The sequence below is a fragment of the Babylonia areolata genome, chromosome 21 (assembly GCF_041734735.1).
Source record: "Babylonia areolata isolate BAREFJ2019XMU chromosome 21, ASM4173473v1, whole genome shotgun sequence".
Taxonomy (NCBI): domain Eukaryota; kingdom Metazoa; phylum Mollusca; class Gastropoda; order Neogastropoda; family Buccinidae; genus Babylonia; species Babylonia areolata.
The window spans coordinates 16,100,643-16,111,402 of record NC_134896.1 but is presented as its reverse complement, the minus strand read 5'-3'; positions in this window follow the sequence as shown (position 1 = coordinate 16,111,402).

The following is a 10,760-nucleotide window of genomic DNA, read 5'->3' as shown; positions in this document are numbered from 1 at the left end:
ATGTCGTCTTTGTCCACTGTCAGAAACGTTCATTTGTTTCATATAATGTATAACAAGCATTATAGAGTCACACAATGTCGCAACACTAACTACGCACAAGCATGCCTAAAAAAACGTATCTGATTGTGCAGCAAAGAGAAAAATCAAGACAGCTACAAATAAAAATGTTGGTTAACCAAAGTAATCATAGAGAATTTCAAGTGTATACATGTACTGGAAAGAAGCAAACAGAAGTCTGTCATACTGATAAGCTTTCCGGCAGTCACAAACTCTGTTTAGTTGACATATTCTGATTTCAGGTTGACGTCTGGCATTCTTCACACCAAACAAAGAAGACTCACACCACCACCGCCCCCGCCTTTTTCTTTCTTTCTTGTTTTTCTTCTTCTTCTTTTTTTAATGTATACAATTTTTTTTTCTTTTTTCTTTGTGTAAAATGTGTGGAGATGACTTTCCATCGTGTTGTATTCCGTGGTTTGATCAATATTTCAAACTCTTTTCTTTACTTCAGACTGTGGCAAGATGACTTTTCATCATGCTTTGATAACCGGTTATCCCGTGGTTGATTGCTTCGCTTTCTCTTTCTTCACAGGCTACAATTTCATCCCCTCTTTCTTTTTTTGCGGTGGCGTCTACCTCGTTTTCGTTTATGCTGTCCACGTTTGCCGCCTCTTTTTGGTGATCTATTTTTCTTAGCTGTGTGGATCAACAGATGTTTTCCTTTATGCTGCTGTCTGCGTTTGCCGCCCCCTTTTCTGGTTTTTGATAATCTGTTTTTCTTACCCGTGTGAATCAAGAAGTGTTTTCTTTTATACGGCTGTCTACCTTTGCCACCCTTTCTATTACCTTTGTGTCTAGAATTCTTTCTTTTGACCCCCTTATTTCTGGTTTTTAGTCCTTTTCGAGAAGCAACTGTTTTCCGTCGGGCGTTTCCCTTGCTGTTTATTCTTTTTTTCTGTTTTTTTATAACTAGCTTTTCTTTTTTCTTTTTCGGCCTCTGTTTTTTTTTAGTGGGCTTTCGCGACGACTTTGCTGATTGCAGCTTTTCAGTCTCCATTTGTTTTGTTTTCTTACCTGTGTGAATCAACAGGTGTTTTCTTTTAATCGGCTGTCTACCTTTGCCCCCTTTTTGATTACTTTTGTGTCTAGAATTCTTTCTTTTGACCCCCTTACCTCTGGATTTTAGTGCTTTGCGACCGGGCTTTCTGATTCTTTTTTTTCGAGAAACAACTGTTTTCCGTGGGTTTTTCTGTTTTTTTATAACTATTTTTTGTTGTTTCTGCTTCGGCCTCTGTTTTTTTTTCATGGGCTTTCGCGGCGACTTTGCTGTTTGCGGCAGCGTTTCATGTGTCTCCAATTTTTTACTTTTCTTTCGCACATGTGTCTCTTGCTTCACCTTCTGTTTTGCTGTCTGAGGTTTGCCCTCTTCATGGGAAGAAATTACTTTATTTTCTGTCTTCACTACGGTCACCTCCGTGTCCCCTTGCTTGCGCTTTTCATTTTCTGCTTCATGTCTGGCCTTTTCTTCCATTTTTCTTTTTCTCTTTTCTTTTTCTACTTCGTGTTGCATTTTTTTCTTTTCCGCCCGTTGTTGTTTTTCCATTTGTTTCTTTTTGAACTCCAGCGCCTTTCTCTCCTCCTCTTTCTCGCGGAGGGTCTGTTCTTTGATCTCCTTCTGCCTCTTCTGCATCTCCTCCTCTCTGGCCTGTATGTCCTTGGCCATCGCTATCTTATCCAGTTCCGCTTCCTTCTTCGTCTGGCGCAGATCCATGCTGAGAACGCTAACCTTCCTCCGTATGGACTGCAGCTGTTTGAGAAGGTCCTCCACCCTGTTGGATGTTTCCGACTGGGTTCTAACGAGATTATTCACCTTGTTTAAGGCGGGCTGCGGCTTGATCATCTTCGCTGTCATGTCTCTCTGAAAAGAAGAGAAAGAGAGAGTGACTCGGTGGTTTGAATTGGTAATCTTGCCGTTTGTTCATTCTACAAAAGACTCGAAAGAGAATTAGGACACGAACAAAACAAATGAAAATCGAGTTCGTTCTTGTAGGTCCGGTTTTATCATTATCATCATTTTTGTCATATCTGTTTTTTTATGATGCATGTTTTTGTTTTGTTTTTGCTTCTTGGTGTTGTTTTTTCTATCTTATGTATGTATCGATGAAAATGAATATAAAATATTTTGAGATAAATGAACAAAATCTAGACGTCATCGCGTACACGCCCGTGACTACGTAATACTGATATACATACATTATCAAAACTGAGAAAAGGGGAAAAAAAAAGATGATGACGATAAAATAATCATTAACTCTTCCATAATCAGCTTAAGATCATCATGGTCGACACACTCAAGTGCGGTAAACAAAAAAACATGTCATGCTTTCCCAGCCAGTTGCTGATCAAAATACATGCTTGAGTGCATAATTGTCGCATCTTAATGATAATGATACTATCTAATTTTCTTTTGAGAGACAGGGGAGGAATAGAGTGGGATAGGGGGATAGAGAGACTTACAGGGAGACAAACAGACAGGCAGAAAAAGACAAAGACACAAAGACAGACAGAGACACAAAGGGAGACAAAAGACAGACAAACCTGACAGAGGAAACAGAAGCAGAGACAGAAACAGAAACAGAAGAAGAGTAAGCTAATACTATTGATAATCATTAACAACTGCAGCTATTCATCACCAGTCTTAATGACCAAAGTAAGAAAGCATTTGTCTCTGTTTCCTATTTTCCCAACAATGAAACTATCAGTTGTCGAAATTTGGATGAGTTAACAAAACGAAAAAAAAAAAAAAACCAACAAAAAAACACACACACATACACAAAAAACAAACAAAAACAAACAAACCCAAAGCAAAAAACCGAAAAAGTATTAAAAAGAAAAAAAAAAAAAAGAAAAAAAAGAATTTAAGTTGTTTCGAGTGAGACATTCCTTTAGTGTTTTCAATGAAGATTACGTTCAATACGGCAGATTGTTTATGTGCGCTTTTATCACATGAGCTAAATAGGATGCCATATATTCGTTGATTACTATTGTTTTATATTGTTAATTACTATGAGCTGTGGCCTCGTGGTGATGCACCCTACTACAAAGAGAGCGACTGTATTCACGGGTTCGAGTTCCACACGGACTGGGTTTTTTGTGCTCCCCCCTCCAATGAACTTTTTGAATGGTGGTCTGCCGGGTCTGATAAATCGAGTTTCTGTGTGCAGTGTGTACTTTCTGTGTGTAAAAAACCACACGGCAACAATTCTGAAGTTAAATAACTTTAAATCGAGTTTTTGTGTGCAGCATGTACTTTTTGTATGTAAAAGAACCCAAGGCAACAATTCTGAAGATAAATAACTTTAACAGTTTTGCAGGAGAAAGAACTGATATCTTTAAGTGTTTTTTATGTTAGGTTTCTCTGAACGTTCTGTACATACTGGTGAACGTCGAAGTTGCAGTCCATGAACACTGAGCAAGATGAGGAAGAGGAAGAAAAAAAAAAAAAAAGAAAAGAAAGAAAGAAAGAGGAGGAGACTGACCGCTTTATCAAACAGCAGCTGTATCTGTTTCTCGAAGTTGGACAGACGGTGCTCCAGCATTTCCACAGCCTCCTCAGTGTGGTTCCTGGTGTCCGCGGACTGGGTCACCTGGGTGGCCAACTTCTTGACGGCGGTGCGGTACTGCTTGAGGTCCTTCAGCAGGAGAGCCTCCCGGGTCTTCAGGCGACTCAGAGCCGTCATCACCTGCTTCTGCATCTCGGCCACCTTCACCCAGCTCATCGAATCCTTCTGTAGGTTGGATATTGGACATTAATTTTGACAGCGTTCAACACTCAAGACAGGTTCACCTCCATCCCGCTCATCGACTTCTTGAGCGTTGGATACTGGTATTTGATTAACGTTCAGAGACTCAAGACTGATTGTTACTGTCTGTACACATGTACAAATATTCATCTCTGCCACCTCCACCACGCTAATCGATTCCATCTGTGTGTTTGATATATTGGACATTTAACATTGGAAGACTTAATACAGTTGTATTGTCTGTTCACACGTAACAAAAATTCCCTGTTCGACATGTGCAAATATCAAAAGATGGGTGTGATATATGACATTTCACATTCAAGACCGGTTAATTGTCTATACACTTGTAACGGAAGTTCACCGTCCGACGATGTGCAAATATCAAAGTATGAATGTGATACTGATTGGACATTGTACATTCAAAGACTCAAGACTAGTTTATTGTTCATAAATATGTACAGCAAATCACTGCTCGACATGTGCAGACATTAAAGAATGGGTGTGATATGTAGCATTTACCATTCAACACTCAAGACAGGTTTATTGTCTATACACACGAACAGAAATTTACTGTTCAACACTAATATGCGAACACAAAGATAAAACATAAATGAGATAAAGCTCAACGAAGTTAAGAGTAATCTAATATGACATTGTTGCTTATCGTCCAGCCGACCGCACAAGGCCATATAACGACTGCCTAGCTAAACCAAAAGAACAAAAACAACAACAACAACAAAAAAGAAGAAAACTTAGTTAAACATAAACCTATTTCATAGTGAATGAATAGGGCATGCTATTAACCCACTAACTACTGCTGACAAGTATGCTCGATAGTTAAGGGTTGTCATCTCACTGTGATGAAATTAAGATTACACGTAAGAATATCAGTCATCACTCTGCATTTGGATTTCTTCATCTGGGGATTGCATCACTTTCGTTCAGCAAAATCGATTACATCACTTAAAAGTACCCCCCACCCCGCAGAAAACAAAAAAGCATAAGGCAAAGCAATTTACATTGATGCCACACTTATTTCATTTTACCAATGTTCAGCAGTTACGGGTTACAGGATAGCGATCTTATCTCACTGAAAACAGAAATGCATATTTCCTTCGAAGTTTAAACTTTATACATTGCTAATGATATGTGGTATGGCTGAGCGCGCTGATTTTGCCCAGTGCGTACGGACGTGTGTGAAAGTATGATGAAGTAGGGGAGGTGTGTAGGTGGGGTTATTAGGTGTGTGTGCATGCGAGTGGGGTCAGTGTTGATGTGTTGCAGGAAATGGTTGTTTGCTTTTTCTCATATTTCAGTCTGAATGATAGGTAGTTTTCTTGCCTAGTCGAGAATACTTTTATTTCAATATTTTTTAGTTATTGTAGTTTCATTTTAGTTTCATTTTGATAATTAGAATTTTTTCAAAGTAAATTTTCATGTTATGAAAAATGACTTCGCTGTATGATTATGTTTAATGTTAGAGTTCTCGAGCCAAAAGACACATTTCTGTAGGCTGTCTACTTGCTTCATGAACTCGAGCCAAAAGACCACTTTCTGTAGGCTTCCTTACCTCTTTCCGTTTAAGGAAGGCGATGTCCTGACGGACCTGCCGGTTGAATGTGACCACCTGGTTCATTCTTTCCCTGAAGTTTTGGGCCAAGACCTGTGCGTGGGCCACCTCATGCACCAGGCGGACAAGCTCCTCCCGCTGGTCTTGCACGTCGGTCTTCAGCCCTTTGTCCATCCCCTCCAGCATGGACACTTCCGACTTGAGCTTCATCAGCTCTCTGGCTCGCTTCATGTTCTGTGTCGACTGTGAGAAGAAGAAGAGAAGAAGTAGCAGTAACAGTGGCAGTAGTAGTAGTAGTAGCAGAACCACAGGGCAGTACACAGTATAAAGATTGGGGGAGGGAGGACAAGGGGGGAAGACCCATATCTATTAAACATCTATGTGAAGTGGTGGCTTAGTGGTAAAGTTTCCGTCTCGGAGGCGAGAGAACCTGAACACACGGGATCGAATTCCATATTCGCCAGCATTTTCTCCGCGCCCTCTTCCAGCTAGAACTCGAGGGGTGTTATGGACGCTAGTCATTCGGATGAGGCGATAAACCTCAGTCCCGTGTGTAGCATGAACTTAGGGCAGGTAAAAGAACCCACGGTAATACTGAAAAGGGTTGTCCCTTGCAAAATTCTGTAGACCAAAAACTCACTTTGTAAGGAAAATGAATACGCTTGCATGCAGAAAAAAAGGTGACGCCACTACCTGAGGACAGCATCCTGAATTTCACTCAATGCAATCTGTTTTGACAAAAAGGTGATGCAATATATGTAAAAAAGAAATAATAATAATAAAGAATAATTAAATAAATTAAAACCCAATTTTCTACCAGCCGCCGTGGCGAAGTGGTTAGCGTCGCGGACTGACGGCTGGGAGGACGCGGGTTCGAATCCCAGCGGAGGTGGGTTTTTCGGCCCGTGGCCGGCTCCTACCCAGAGTTGAGTGTGCTGTGGGCTTAAATGGGGAGATTGGGACCACACAGTCGAGTGTCATCCACTTCAAGGATGCGTCTTTGGGTGTGTTGCTCTAATTACCTGACCAACACTGCAAGTGTCTGTATCTCTCGGGCCTGGTTAACGCCGGGATATCATTATGACAGGAAGCGTAGAGTACAGCCTTGTCACGCAGTCCCAAACCAAAATGGGCCTCCATAGCAACATCGTCATCATCATCGTCATCCTCCTCCTCCTTCATCGTCATCAATATAAACAAAATAGTCTCAAAGTTTGTGGCCTTTCATGCCCTGCTCTCATGGTGACCTCAGTTTCGAAACCCCTCCACTTCCGTGCTTGGGTGAGTCCTGTCAATGTCGTCAATGTCGGCAGATTCATGGAGGGCTGTTTGAGGGACGTGGTGGCGGTCTTCACTCTGGGAGGGACGCTCACTCAGTCTGGCTCCGCGACTAAGGCATTACTGTCGTTAGTAGGGGGCTTAGTAGGTGGTGTCCTAAGTACGTTAAAAACAGAACAGGCACCACTGAACACCACCGAAGTTATTCAGCAGCAGTGCAGGGTCTCCTCTGGTGTGTGGCCTCCTGGCGACCTAACATCGATGGCTCCCTGTGGAGTGCCGACGCTGGAACTGCGACGGACGAACCCGGGTGTGGCCGTGTATGGGGGAATATAAATGAGCGGCGTGAGAGTAATGCCACTAAAACGGTGCAGATGATGGGGAAAAAAAAAAAAAAAAAAAAAAAAAAAACAATTTTTTTTATTTGTTTACAAACAAAATAACAACATATCTAGTGGGTAAATGCAAAAATCATTAGTGAAGAAAATCATCAGATTAAAACGAAAACTGATATAATTAAAACTGACTGAGGTATGAAGATTTAAATGAAAGTGTGGGTAATATTTCATCCAGAACGATGTCAGGCGAAGGTTGCACTATGCCAGTTCCGTCACACACACACACACACAGACACTCACACACATTGGCACAACACACACATACACACACATTGGCACAACATGCACACACACACACACTCACACACATTGGCACACCACACGCGCGCGCGCGCTCGCGCGCATACGTAGAATACATTCGTGCATGGTTTTGGAAGAAATCACTGTTTCGACTACACAGTTATTAAAAGATAAGGCAGACGTAAAGATATTTCTCAAAGGGTGTGGATAATGGGGTATGGAGGCAAATAGGTAGTGTAGGTGCAGAAAAGAAAACCACCCCCAAAACATGGGTGAACATCCACATGGACAACGATAGGACAGATGTCCTGACCTACCCAGACATATTCGGTCATTTGTCGTCTTTACACTGAGATGAATGGGACATTGATGTCAATCGATCAACACCTTTTTCAAGGTCAAGTGTAAAGTTGTTAATCAGCTATAATAAAGATATAATAAATATTATCACTCACTATCAATATGTTACAATTGATAACACTCCTGCACTTTGAATAAATTTTTACTAAATGAAAATGAAGTCTTGAAAATGAAGAATGTAAAAATGAAGGCTTGAAAATGAAGAAACATAGTAAATACTATGTCTGGGAACACGAAGAATATAAAAATGAAGACTTCATCAGTATTTTATCGCCTTCTGTCCTAGTGTCTCTCCCTCTCACCCCCTCTCTACTTCTCTCGGTCATACTGTCATAAACCGATTTGGAGAAACATAGTATTTTCTGACTGGTTCTGAATATTTCCACTGATTCGAAAATCGTTCTGACAGACATTACGGTTTACCAACACTAACGTTCAGTCACTGTCACGATCTTGCTCTAAACTGCTGGACTTAACGTTCACGGCATCATAGACATTTTTTCCAGTAAATCTAGTCAAAGACCTCTGATACTCGCAAACTTGTGTTTTCTTTGGGAAGATAGAAAAATGGTTCCAAGCATAGCTAAATCTGCTCGGGCAGGAAAGAAGAAGCATACGATTTCCTGACCAGCAAATGCAGAGAAAACATTATGTCCTGGTCAATCAACCACAAAGGCATTGGCTGAAACTGGCTCGAACATGCATGCGCGATTATGTTGGCTTTGTTCTGATTAAATTAACAATTTGGGGATGATCGACTTGTCACCGAATTTTGTATTGGACATTAATTTGTCCTGTTCAGCAGTGAATGATCGGACACTGTTAACCCGTTATCGGTCTATGATCGATGCCCGACGCCGATGTATATCCCTGCAAAAATAGGAAAAATGATATCTTTAGCACACAGAGGGCTGTGATACAGCTTATAACTAAAACTGGCCTCCCGTGATCTCTTCATAGACGGTTAGGGGTAGGAATGATACGCCCACAACTTTGTCTGCTGCAAGAACAGTCACATGTGTGAATGGTGATGATGATGGTGATGACGACTTCAATGATGATGATGATAATAATGACGATGACGATGATAATAATAAGAAGAAGACCGAAGAAGAAGAAAGAGAAGAAGAAGCAGTAGTAGTAGTGGTAACAGTAGTATAGTAGTAGTAGTAGTAGCTATGGCAGCAATAGTAGTAGTAAGAAAAAGAAGACGAAAGAAGAAGGAGAAGAAGAAGTAGAAAACCAGCCTTTACCCTAGGATCTTGAATAGCGCGGACGGCACTCTTGACGCTGCTGAGGTCCTTGTACAGTATTTTGAAATTGTTCTCAGTTTCGGAATCGTGAACGGTTTGTTTGGTGATTTTCTGGTTGGTGGTCCTCAGCTCGCCCTCCAGGAAAGGCAGGCGGCCCACCAGACCGCTGACCTTGTCCATCAGGTTCTCCAGGGCTGTGGCCAGTGTGCCCTGATTGTGCTTTAGCTTGACCATTGCCGGGGGCATCTGCAAGTCAGGATCTAATTGATGATCTGTGTGATAGTCTTTCGTGTCTAACTATGACCATTAGAACAGTAGAGGAGATTACTGTTGTCCCGAATATCTGGGCGAGGATTTTTTTTATTATAATAGAAAGTGTCTTGGCCATGTTACATCCCCACTCTCTCGGCCAAGACGGCTTTAGGACAGTCGACGTTGGGATGGTCCCCAAAGGCCAACTAGCCTCATAAGGCTGCAGAACTAAGAGCCACTGCTGTCTTGCTTCCTAGTTTGAGACTCAAAGTGCTTCACAAATGACTAAGCTTTAAATGAATTCCCATTGCAGTGGGTAAACCACTGATCATACAGCTCTCACTTTGCTGTTGGCCAAAATGTAAGCTCATTTCAGTCTCTGATATAAACCGAAAGTTGAGCCCAAAACCACTGATCTGGAAACTGTGGTGACGATGACCATACTTGAGACAGACAGACAGACAAGAAGAGCGTTTTACTTAATCTTGAAAAAGAAAAGCCCTGCTGACCTCTTTATTGTTAAGTTCTTGATTGATCTTGTTCCGCAGCTGGTTGAAAGCCGATGACATGCTGTTGGAGATGTCCTTCACGTGATCCATCTCGCGCTGCAAAGCGTTGTCGGTGGCTTTGAGGGAAGTCAGGAGGTTGTTGAGGTGTCCGGCAGTCTTCTCCAGCTGTAGGATAGTAATAACAATAATCATCATCATCATCATGAAAATAATGATGATGATGATGGTGGTGGTGATGATAACAATGATGATGATAATAATGATAAAAATATATGATACTAATATGGCGTAAACGTCCCAAAATAGCGGGTTCTAAGTCTAAGCGCCTCACATGAAACAAAGCACATACAACAGTGCATAACTGCGTACAACAGCACAGTCTTAGTTTAATTCAAATACTAGTCACCTCGTGCGTTCTTTCCAGATTATATTATTGCAAATCTTTATCAACAGGTTTGTCTTCTTCTGTCACTGAAACTCTACAGAAGGTCCCAAACTCGACTGATCTTGAAAGCCTCTCGCAGACAACCATGCACTCCTCTTTCATATGTTACACTGGCGTATGATCTTGCAACATTTATTTTTTTAATTTTCTTTTTTTACTGTGTCTCTTCAAAGTCAACATGAGCGAAAACTAAAGATAAAAAGAAGATTTTTAGATAAGATAATTGTCTAAACATTTTCTTGAAATCTAAAACAACAACAACAAAAACAACACACACACACACACACACACACAAAGAAGAAAAAAAAAGACAAAAAAAAAAGACACCAACATATACGGATTTGGGGGGCCGGTAACAAGGGACAAATCATTTTCTTGAAGTCTGCAAGTAGAGAAATACCAGACACAGCCTACTGGGGCCAGTAACAAAGATATCTTTTAATCTTCTTCTTCTTATCATTATTATCACCATCATTATCAGGACTATCATTTACCTCTGAGACGTTTAGCACCACGCCCTCCTGTTTCTTCTTCAGGCTGTCGATCTTCTTGGCCATCACCTTCAGCATGCTGCTTCGTGCTTTAGAATTATTATTACTATCATCATCATTACTATTATTGTTGCTGCTGATACTGTTGTTTACCTCTGTTA